This window comes from Propithecus coquereli, unplaced genomic scaffold (assembly GCF_000956105.1).
Source record: "Propithecus coquereli isolate 6110/MARCELLA unplaced genomic scaffold, Pcoq_1.0 Scaffold14, whole genome shotgun sequence".
In the NCBI taxonomy this organism is placed as follows: Eukaryota; Metazoa; Chordata; class Mammalia; order Primates; family Indriidae; genus Propithecus; species Propithecus coquereli.
Window position 1 is genome coordinate 7,207,100 of NW_012138302.1, and position 12,580 is coordinate 7,219,679.

Sequence of the window (12,580 nt, forward strand, 5' to 3'; positions counted from 1 at the left end):
TTAAAATATACATAAGCAAAAGCAGTAATGTTGCAGGACAATATTTTTATATTAACTTTTTTGTTGTTGTTTTTGCTTCCCAGTAATTCCTGTTATCCTATGATAAACCTTCCTCTGATTTGATGAATGGCTTCTGTGTTCTATGTTTTCTTCCTCAGAAGAGGGATGGCAAGAAGAATGCAGAAAAGAAAGGGTTAATTGTATGGCTTCTGAGTTTCAAAAGCCTGAGCCAGGGCATGAGCAGTAGATTTGGAAATATAGATATAAAGCCAGACAGTCTTGCCTTCAGAACAAAACAGCAGCGGCAGCAACAAAACAGGTTCTCCAGACTGGGAAAGGTGAAAAGTCAGAGGCAAGTATGGAGTGCTCAGACAGAGAGGGTACTTGGAAATGTACCTGCATCTGCCCCACCTTAGGTGGAGCCTTGGGTGAGAGGGGACAGCAGAAATTCCAGACAGGCTAGAGGAAGTCAAAAGAGAGTCTGTGAAAAGTGAAAATAGGCCAGAGTAGAAATGGCCCCGTGGACTGTCTAGGAAAACAGGCGTGTGCTGGCCTACAGGCTTTCCCAGCCCAGAGCAGTGGGGGCGGAAGGGGAGAGGGAGGAAGTGGCATGTTGCTCTCATGGTTGGGAGGAGATGGAGTCCATGGTGACCTGCATGGGCTCACTGCACTCAAGAGGCAACATCTCAGTGAGACAAAGATGAAGACTGACCAAGGTGAGGTTCCCCCAACACCCCTGCCAACATCATGGTGCTATGTAACACCCCAAAGCAAAACACACTCCCACAAGACTGATCATTTGTCACTTTTTGGCTTCCCCCAAACTCTTTCTGGGATTCCTTAGGGAAATTCTTTTCATCTTTCCACTGCTCCCCTCCCCTCCTACAGTGAGGGCATGTGACCAATGGTCACTAATTGACTTTTGAGTGAGTGAAGCAAACACAAAGGGATGATGAGACCAGCCCGACAGCTCTGGCGACAGTGGTCTACCCTGATGGGTATGTTTGTTACTGGCTGTGGTTACATCCTGTTACATCCAAGTTTTCCTACTGCCTCACTTTCCTTGGTTCCTGACAATTTTCCAAGCCTGTGAGCTACCCAATACCTTCCAATGAATTCCTCTTTCATACAAGGTAGTCAGAATCTGTTTCTGTTCCTTGCAGCTGACTGATACAGAAATTTGTGCCAAGGAGTATGCCACAGGCTCTTCCAGTCAGAAGGGCTTTATGGTAGAAATATGGAGTTAATTAAATTGCCTCAGTGGGGAGTTGAGGACAGCAATTATCCCTTTAGGATTCAGAGACAGGAATCTGGAAGCCCGTGGTCTATAGTAGCAGAACGTCTAAATTATCACCTGTGGCCATTTGGATGAAAAGTGCTCCTGGAAAGCAAGGAAGGCTCAGGGAGCACAAAACCTCTGTCCTAGGACAGTGTAAAAGACAAGAGTTGTTCAAGGACTGCAGAACAATGGCTGCTTCCAATGGCCCTTATTAAAAGAGAATGACAAATTTAAAATCTCAAAATCTCAAATTCTCAATTTAGGGCAGACATCAACACCCTGGAACTTTCTAGGGCAGTGCTAAATGAGCAACCTCTAAAGACCACATAGCTGAGAGAATAGAAAACAAATTCAAAGTTGGACTCTGAGGTTTGTAAAATTACATCATTTGAATTCTAAGCCTTGTCATGCCTCTTTAGAGAAAGCTGAGGTGCTGATAGGATAAGATTTGGAATGGGGGGATACGGGAAGACTCAGCTCTGTGACCTTCCCATGCCAGCCAAGGCAACCCTCTGCGTTTGACTGCTGGCTCTCTTTGCTTTTTGCTCAAAGATACTGTAACTCTCTTACCTGAAAGAGTTACATTGAAACAAGGAGTCTGTTCTCTTTCTGAGATGCAGTATCCCTCCCTTGTCTCCGGGATCTGACCTCAAATACCTGTGGGGGAGGTAGGAGGAAAAAGTCAAACCTGGGAGCAGAGGCATATGTAACCAATGATTTGCGAGACTCTGCTAATTTACACCTTCAAAGACCTGGGGAATATGTGCAGGAATGAATTCTGTAGGCTTTGACTAAGGGCAGAGCACCATAATTTTAGACCGAGTTGAAGTACTTGATACGGATGCTCTTAGTAGAGGCTCTGGATTCTGTTGCTAGCTAGCTCAGAGCAGCTGGGAGTAGACACCGTTGTTTGTTCAGTTGGTTGACAGAAATCTGGACTCAGTGGTGGCCAACATTAAACAGAGTTGAGATGTCATAAATTCCTTGATATCGAGTAAAGGAAAGAATCCAGAGACTGAGAGATAGGAATGCTGGAGTGAATTTATCATGTGCAACTTACCCTCTCACTCCCTAACTGTGTCTCCCCGGAGATCTCAGAGGACATCCCCTTTGCCAAAGTCTTGAGAAATACCTTGATCGGGGGAACACCAGCAACTGCCCTCTGGAGGCTGGGGACACTGATGGGATGTGAGGTTGACATGGGCTCCCTGGATTCAGCGGGGAGGGAGGGTCCCAGGGCCAGCAGCAGCTCTTCAATGGCAGAGGTGGAGGCTGAAGGGGAGATCCTCCCTGTCTGCTCCCTGGGGACAAGTGGCTTTAATTCAGCCATGAGATTTTTTCAACCCAGATTTCTGAATCCCAAGCAAGTAAAACAAAGATGACAAATGATCAGATTGTGTCAGAGGACCTTGAGATAAAGACCCAACTACTCAACCGTATTTAATTTGACTTTTGATGTCTTACAAAGCTGAACACATCAAACCCTCACCCCGCCGATTTCATCTTGCTCCACCCTCCCACTCATCCACTAGGATCCAACCACCTTGGCCTCGTTTCAGTTCCTTAACCTTGCCCAGACTCCCCCTCCTCACGGCTTTTGCGGATGCTATTTACTCCGCTTAGAATATTCTTCTCCCAGATCCGGCCTCGCTAACTCTACTCATCCTTCAGGTTTCAGAAAAAATAGCCTTTTCTTATGAGGCCTTTCCTACTATACTCTATTTATTTTCCTCTATAGCTCTTTTCAGAATGTTAATTATGTTTTAATTAGTATATATTTTCTGTAACGTCTGTCTCTAGTTTCTCTGAGGCGAGGGGCCACTTCTGCTTTGTTCCTTGTGGTGTCTGCTGCTGCTGACTGCTAACAGTGGGCCTCACAGTGAGATGGTGCTCAGAAATGATTTGCTAGCTGGATGCTGTATATATGCTGCTTTGACTATTTTTCCTCACTTGTATAATGAGAACACCTTTTTGCATTGACAAATATAAATCTATAAAGGCATTTTTAACAGCACCATAGTATTCTATGATAGGGATGATGATAATATTATAACAGTGGTCTTTATTTAAACATTACTATCTGCCAGGCCTTGTTGTAAGGGCTGCCCATGTATAACTTACTTAATCTTCCCAAACCTCATAGGGCATAGACATTTGTATTACTACTTTACACATGTGGCAAATGAGACATAAAAAAATTAAGTAACCTTTCTCAGAGTTTCGTAGACATTATCACATGCAGCCAAGATTTGCACCTGGGCATTTTGATTTCAGAACTTGTGCTTTAATTTCAATGTTACATTGTACATGAAATTCTACTTCATTTATTCAATACCTTATTGATAAACATTTAGGTTGTTTCTTACTTTGGGCCATTGTAAACACCAGAATTAACCCCTTTATCTTTACATAGTTATCTTATTATATTTGAAAATATTTTGCCAAATTTCCCACCAAATTGAACATTTTCCGTCGGCAATATGAGAATTCTCTTTCCCACACCGTTTATGCTCTTAAATATTTTCACATTTAACAGGAGAAATAGGGCTGGCAGATTGGGCAAATAAAAACACAGGATGCCCAATTAAATTTTCATTTCAGTTAAGTAATGATTTTTTAGAATAAGTATATCCCAGGTAATACTTGAGACACATTTCTGCATAGTGTAAGTACGCCCCAGGCAACATTTGGGACATACTTATATTAAAAAGTTATTCATTGGGTTTATCTGAAATTCAAATTTGAGTTCAAATTCCAATTTAACAGAGTGCCCTGTGTTTATCTGGTAACCCTAAGGGGAAAAGGAGTACTTCATTTAAATTTGTCTGCCTACATTTCCTTGACTAGTCATTGCGAAACGATTGATGAAGTGGTTGCTAAGTGCTAGTAACTGTGACTATAGAAAGGAATACATAGTCCCTAACATCAACTAGTGCACTAGCTAGTGAGGAAAAGGGACACAGTCAAATCTAACAGAAGGTGGCCAAGGACAGTGATTGAGACATGCACAGGGGTTTCAATGAGGGGCATCTAATGCCAGATGGGGAAGGCGGGGAAGGATTCCTAAAAGACTCTTAAAGGATGAATAGAATTTAGCTATGCTAAGGGATGGAGGGGTATTTTGGCAGGCAGGAGCTATGTAATCCAAAATCCACAGGCGGCATGGACGCGTCGGCAACTACAAGCAGTTGATGTTACCGTAGCCCAAAGTGTGAGGCAGAGAATGATGAGAAATAAGCCTGGGGGTTGAAGTAGGAGCTGAATCACGAATGTGGTTCATCTTTGATGCCATCCATGTACTGAATAGAAGAAGATTTTAAGCAGGACGGTGTCAGGGACATCCTCCCTCTAATCCTAAGCAGCTACCACTTGTCTTAGGAACCTCTTCTCAGGGCTGCTTTGGGACTCTGAACTTGTTTTGTCAAAACACTGACCACTGGCCGGGCGCGGTGGCTCACGCCTGTAATCCTAGCTCTCTGGGAGACTGAGGTGGGCGGATTGTTTGAGCTCAGGAGTTCGAGACCAGCCTGAGCAAGAGCGAGACCCCGTCTCTACTAAAAATGGAAAGAAATTAATTGGACAACTAAAAATATGTAGAAGAAACTAGCCGGGCATGGTGGTGCATGCCTGTAGTCCCAGCTACTCGGGAGGCTGAGGCAGGAGGATCGCTTGAGCCCAGGAGTTTGAGGTTGCTGTGAGCTAGGATGCTGCCACGGCACTCTAGCCCAGGCAACACAGTGAGACTCTGTCTCAAAAAAAAAAAAAAAAACACTGACCACTTTGTGTCAGCAATGCCTGTTTACTCTCTCCTCTGCTAATATGCCCGAGGGCAGGAATAATTTCTTTGGCACCTCTGTATTCACAGCTCCCAATTCCCCTTTCGGTTTTCCTGAATCCTAGATATTTGCACTGGTGGGTGCTGTGTCAGTGATGTCCAGCCAGACCACATTCTCTGTGCTACTAAATCACATTCTGACTCTACAGAACCCTAGATGGTCTCCAGCAGCCCGTCCTGCTGTCAGTAGCTTTCCTAGTGCTCAGTTAATTCCAAGGCCTGGAAATGATCTTCCTTTCCTAGAATCCTATCTTGGCACCCCAGCGGTTCTTACCCCAGGAAACTACTTGGGGTGTCCCATGCCCAGCAACTTTGACTCTCTGTTGAGAGGTTCTGATATATTTTCCTTCCAGAGGTTCTGACATATATTAATTAGCTAGAACTTTGACTTGCTCAGATTTAAGCTGGGGCTGCTGTTGTATACAGTTTAGCTCCCAGGGGTCAATCTTACTTCCCTCATTCGCTTGCGGAGTACTTTTCTATCATTTCTGTATGGCAAGTGTATTATCAGTTCATCTTCAAGTCTGCCTGGCTGCTGACCTTGCTATGACCCTCCCCAGCAGGGATAACTCTGCTCTGTCTCCACTCGTCTACAATCCAAGCCCTATATTGCACCCCAGTGGGTCCCTCTCCCAGCTCCCTGCTTGGCTTCTTGGCAGCTCTGGATTTGGCCTGTGTCTCTCCAGGGTCACGATTTTCTAGGGTTTAGTCAAAAGTAATATGGAGTCTGAAAAACCTGACTGGGAATCCCAGCTCATTTTATTTAACACTTTCATATTATTATTTCTTGTAACCTACCCAAGTATCATGTGCTGACTGCAATATCACCTTTTGTTGACAGATAAAAAAAAAACCTGTGGGCTTAGAAAGGTTAAATGATTTTTTTTTCAAAATTGCCCAATTAGTGAGTGGGGTACCTGGGATTCAAAGTCTGGTTTCTCCCACAGTCTCCCAAAGTCTGGTTTAACCCACATTCTCCCCGCCACGTGGTCTCCCCGCAAACACAGTGCATGGGCCCAGGGCAAGCCACTTCAATTCTATGAGTTTCAGCTTCCTCCTCTCTAAAGCATAACAGGTTAATAAAAGCTACTCTCAAGATTGTTGTGGAGATTAAATGAAATTACGTAAATCAGGCACCGAGCCCCGAGCCTGACAATAACTGAGCAAGAAATACTTCCTTCCCTCTTTGCTGTGTCCATCTGGGTAGACTTTTCCATCCCTTTAGCTCTGGGGAAATACCAGTTGTGTCAGCTGGCCGGGGAGGAGCTGCTTTTCTGAAGTGCAGGTGAATGAAGGCTCTTTCCCCAACCATCAGGATGAAACGGGCATAGTCCTGGCAGCACCCTGGAAATGTCTTCACCCAGCAGGGTGGCCTGGGACCTGCCCCTGGTGCTTGGGAGGTCAGGTCTTCACAAACCTGTGACATCCCAGAAAGAGTTGCCTGCTAATGGGCTCAGCAGCTCTTTGGGAGAAAAGATCTTTTGGATAAATCTCCTTTTTGGTATTCCTTAGCTCCCCACCCCATCTAAGTATGCCCATGGCTTGCCTCTGAGTTATGAGGACATAAATCTCCATCACAAATTTATTGCCATAATTTATCAGCTCCTATTGCTCAATGGCCAAGTAGTTAATTTTAAAATGAAGTGGGGCTGTTTTCATTAATACCTGTGCGCTAACTACCTATCAAAACACTCAAAGACAATTAATACCGTGTTGCTGAAGTACTGAACCAACAAATATCTCCAGTCTTGTCTTGTCTGTGGCAGATAAAAGACATTAGACTCATCCTCTGTTTTAATAATATTCTCCCATTCTCTTCCTCTGCATAGCATCAGAAACATTTACTTTTCAGGACTAGATTAAATAGCTGGACCAGCCCATAACATGAATTTAAAAGGCTGTTGTTTCATGACATCTATGTAATACCTTCAGGATATTGTGGTAATGACAATATGCCCGAAAAGTAGACGGAACATTTCTGAAGATGATACATCATCAATCCCAAAGCTTTTGGCTTCAAGGGCTTTCTGGAAAGCAAATGCCTTTTGTCTGACGAATGCCGGAGTTTAAGTTGATCCGGCGCAGCCTGAGTAGTGGATGGAAGTTGGAATTCACCTTTCTCACAGGCTCAAATCTTTACAGAAAGAACATTCTAGATTTTGGCACCTATGGAGCCACATCAGGGATTCATGGCAAGTGGTAATTTGCTATTTTACAAAGGCATGACTTTACACCTCATATAGAGGCTGCTGTGAGCCAGTGATTTTTTTACTTTAAGGGAAGTCTAGTAATCTCCTTGCCCACGGCACCTCATCCAATCATTTCTTCCTCAACTATTCACTGTGGGCCTACTGTGTGCTAAATGTTGCGCTAGGCCGTGGGGGGTGGAGCATGGCACCTTTCTGCCATCTCAATCCGTGGGGAGCATATTCATATCTCCTTTATTATTTTCCACGTGCCGGTGTCATTTACACAATTCTTAGGAGGTCATAAAAATTGGTTTCTTTATGGAAAATAGCCTTGAAAAGAAATCCATGTGGTACATTAAAAAAGTTTTTTTTATTGCTTTTTCCCCTCTTGCTTAAATAATATGTTCACTGAGGCCAAATTTAGAAACTATAGGTAAGCAAAAAGAAAATGATTAGCTGCCTTAATCCCACCACCCAGAGATCACCACGGTTAACCTTTGCCTCCCACACACATGGGCTCTCTTCCCTCTTTTACGTATAACCACTGCCTTTTTTTTAAAGCATGATTATTCTTTGGATAATTGCATGCCCCTGTTTCCTTATATAAGGCTGTATGGTGCCACCATTTCATCTTAATAAGCATACTTCTGCGATGAATGGCTGTGTACACTCTCAGGGCCCTACCAATTCTAGTGTGTGCCATTGTAAGAACACGCAGTAGTTTGTTGAACCATGCCTCCATTTTTGTATGTTGAAGTTCTTTTCTACCCGTTTTTATTATACACAAAACTATGGTCTTGTTTGTCTAGCCATCACTATGACTAGATTCCAGTGCACACCCCTAATTATTTTCTTGGGATAAATTAATTGAAGTGGAATTTCATATACATTTTTAAGATTTTGACATACAAGGCCCAATTGCCCTCAAAATGGCTCCATTTTATACTCCTGGACACCCTTTCCCTCTGTCCTATGAAGACCTGCCAGCTTCCCACCCTCAGATCACAGAGGACTGTGCCTGCCCCCACCCCCCCAGCATTGCAAAGGAATTGACTGTGCCTGGGTCCCCTGCTCCTGCAGCCGCCTCCCCCTTCCCACCCAGGCCTCACCTTCCCCTGGGCTCTGCATTCACCCCTGCCCCAGCCTCGGGGCTTTTTCTCCATTCATTGTCCTCTCTTTCTTTTTCCCTTTGGGCTCTTTCCACTACATTTAAAAATGCTTGTCTCTTGCATAGTAAAAGAAAAAAAATTTTCTTTGACCTCTGTTATGGGCCAAATTGCCCCCCCCAATTCCTATGTTGAAGCCCTAACCCCCCTGCACCTCAGAATGTGACCATATTTGGAGATAGGGCCTTTAAAGAGGTGATGAAATTAACATCAGTCTGTTAGGGTGGGCCCTAATTCAATCTGACTGATATCCTTATAAGAAGAGGAAGTTTGGGCACACAGAGAGAAACCAGGCGTGTGGGGGAACAGAGGAAGGACTGTGTAAAGGACACTGATGAGAAGGCGGCCATCTGCAAGCCATGGAGAGTGACCTCAGAAGAAACCAAATCTGCTGACACCTTGATCTTGGACTTCCAGCCTCCAGAACTGCAAGACAAGCAATTTCTGTTGCCGAAGCCGCCCAGTCTGTGGTGTTTTCTATGACAGCCCTAGCAAACCAATACAACTTCCTTAAATAAAACCTTTGCTACAACTGCCGCCATACAAGCAAACTTCTTGAAAAATGGCTCCTTAGCAAGTTTGCTTTCACACGCTTCACTCCCTTGCTCCATCTCATTGTCACCCACTGCAATCTGGCTTCTACCCCCACTTTGGGAGGCAGCTCCTGCCAAGGTGGCAAGCAACCTCCATAATACAGACCCATTGGTATGGTCCCTGGCATGTAGAGGCATTGAACTCATGTCAAAGTAGTTACTGTTGCTGTTCTAATTATTTGAGTAAAAGGTGGCAGCTCAGTCTTCCAAATTAGGGTTCAGGATAATAAAAACATTCATATTATTCTTTACAAAAAGTGTATTGGTAGTTTTCAAGATATATGCAGAAAGGGCATGCACATTTTAGACTTATTTATATCATAGTATAGGCATACACATTATATAGGTTATTTGGAAAATACAGTGTGATACTTGGTCATTTTCTACCAGGTCTTTTCTTTTTTTTTCCTTCGCTGAGGTTGCTGCATGCTACAGTCTGCAGCATTTTCTCTGTATGATTATTTTGCACCTATCTTTCTCCCTTTTTGGGTAACATTATAAGCATGCTTCCTCTAGCTACTAATACATTCAGGCAATTCAAACGGAGCATGTGGCTCACCGATTTCCCGATTTTCCATTTAGCTTCAAAAAGGACTCCATCTGGGAGCTCACTTTCTGGTGGTGCCTTGGCCTTTACGAGGACCAAGGCCAGCAGGTCAAGAAGTGCTCCCAGGACTGTGAACCTGCTGTACCACCACGCCCCACTTAATTCCCCCACCCCCAAATGTCTCAGGTGTGGTGACTGAGAGCTCCTGAGGAGTTGGCAAGGGTGTAAAATGCCATTCAGAAAGAAGGGTGAGTCAGGCAATGACTCTTGCAGCAAGCACCTGGAGCAGGCAAGGGCTTTGGACGAAGCGGGTTGTTCCTTTCATCAGCTGGGTGTTTTTTCTCCTTCTGGAAGGAAGGACTTTCAATGACCTTTCACAGATCCAGGGAGAGGTGGCTCAAGGCATTTGAAATTAGATTTATGGACTCAAGATGCAGTCTTCCTGACTTGCTCAAACAGAGTCGACACAGCTCTGATTACAAAAGAGGAAGGAATTTGGATCTTATTTTAGGGCGTGGGTTGTTCGTATCATATCCCCATGGGCACATGGGGCCAGGGTGCAGCAGGGTGCGGGTGGTGGAGGGACTTTCCTAACCAATCCAGCAACCAAACTGTGCCTCTTGAGAACCACATGGCAGGTCCTGGAAGGAAGAGAGCAGTCTTGGGCCCAGGTAGCACCAACCTCCTCTCTGAAGTCTATGTTCTCAATGTCCCTCCTTCCTCTGCTGCTTCCCAAGTGCCTCCTTAGAAAACCGTCTCTATCTTTTCCAACACATCCTGCCCACCTTCCCAGGCTACCAGCATGTCTACTGCCTGACCAAATTCCTTCTTGGCTCCCTGCTGCTTAACAAAATCACCAACAGTTCAATAAGCTTGTTTTTGGTATATCTTTCTTGCATCCTGCAAGGAGGATACAGAAATGTGCCCTGCCTCAGGGAAAGGGGGAAAGACAGATACACAAGGCAAAGGCAGATATACAAGCAGAAAGTGCCAATATTAATGAAGAGAGTGCTACAGCAGAGGAAAGCACAGACTGCTAAGGGAGTCCAAGCCCCTGAAGACAGCCTTGAAACTCGACCACTATGCCAGATTCCCAATCTCTAGTTTACGTTTTTCCCCTGAGCTTCAGACGTTTAACAACTACTTCCCTACTTGACTTCAATGTCTCATGTGCATCTGTGGCTTAAAATGCCCAAAGTTCAGTCTTAATCTCCCACACACTCTAACCTGGCACAGGCAGTGACACCACGCCCCTGTCACTTGCAAGGGGGAGGCCACCCATGTGTGGAGCTGCTGCAACATCCGTATCAGGGGCTCTCACTATGTTCTCAGTCTCCACTATCCTTCTAGAACCTGAGGGTTCTTCTTCCTTGCAAGCTCAGCTCCATAATTAAGTTTTTAAAATTATATATTGTCCAGGTCTGTAGTTATAAAAGGTATGTGAATTTCAGAGCAGTCTACTCTGCCTTAAGTGCCTTCATTATATCATTTTTTTAAAATTGTGAAATATAGCACATATATGACTAGGTACACAAAATAAAAGTCTATAGCCAATGAGTTATTGCATGCAAACATTCTCTTTTATCTTGTTGATATGATGAATAACTTTGATTTTTAAATGCTAAATTAAATTAGCATTACTGGAATAAAATCAACCTGGTTGTGTTGTATGTCCATTTACTATAAAGCTGGATTTGGTATTAACATTTTGTTTAGGATTTTTGCATCTATGTTTGTGAATGAGATTAGGCTATAATTTTTCTTTCCTGTAATGTCCTTTTCAGGTTTCTGTATCAAGGTAAAATAGTTAGAGAGGTCTCTCTTTTTAATTCTCTAAAAGAATTATGAATTATTAACATCACTTCTTTCTCTAGTGTTTTGTAACAGTGACTGTTGAAGATTTTAGGGCCTGGAGGTTTTCTAGGTGGGAAGGTTTTTAATTTCTTTCCTTGTGATAGGACAGTTCAGATTTTCTATTTCATCTAATGTCAGGATTTGTAAGAAATTTGTCTATTTGGCCAATATTTTCTAGTTTATTTGGATAAAATTAGTTCGTAAACTTCTCTTACTATATTATTTTTAGTGACTACAACATCTATAGCCTGTCCCTCTTTTCATTCCAGATATTGCTTTTTTGTGCCTTTAAACTCCTTGATGGATCATTCTCCTCAGGGAGTATTCAATTTTATTGTGTTTTAAAGTACCAATTTATGGCTTTGTTAATCTCTATTTTGTGTTTGTTTTGTCTTTCATTGTTTTTTTGTTTTTATCTTTTCTCTCTTTTACTTTCCTTGGGCATAATTCAATGGTTTTTAAATTTGTTTTTGAGTTGGACCCTTAATGCAATGATGTCATCCTTTCTTATTTGCTAACATATATGCATTCTAAGCTATAAAATGTTATCTAAGCATGGTTTAGCTAAATCTGTTAAATATTTATAATTCTATTTTAAATTTACACACAGCAAAAATGACTCTTCCTCTTTGGTAAAGTGTTTATTCCAATCTTTTGCTTATTTTTAATTGGGTGTTTATTTTTATTATGGTTGAGATTTCAGTATTCTGTATATATTGTAGATACAAGTTCCTTCCTGGATATATGCTTTGAAAATATTTTTTTAGTCTGTGACTTAACAGTGTCTTTGACAAGCAAAAGACTTGAATTTTAATAAAAGCAAAGGTATCATTTTTAAAAATGTATCATGCTTTTGCTGTTGTATCTAAGAACTCTTTGCATGACCCAAAGTCACAAAGATTTTTTAGGATATTTAATTGTAGAAATTTTGTAATTTTAGGTTTTACATTTAGTTCTATGATCCATTTTGAGTTAAGTTTTGTGCAAAGTGTGAAGTAGAATAGAAGTTGTTCTCCTCCTCCTTGTTCTCCTCTTCCTCTTTTGTTTTCTTTTCACATGTAGATGTCCAGGTTTCCAGCACTATGTATTGAAAAAACTGTACTTTCTCCATTGAATT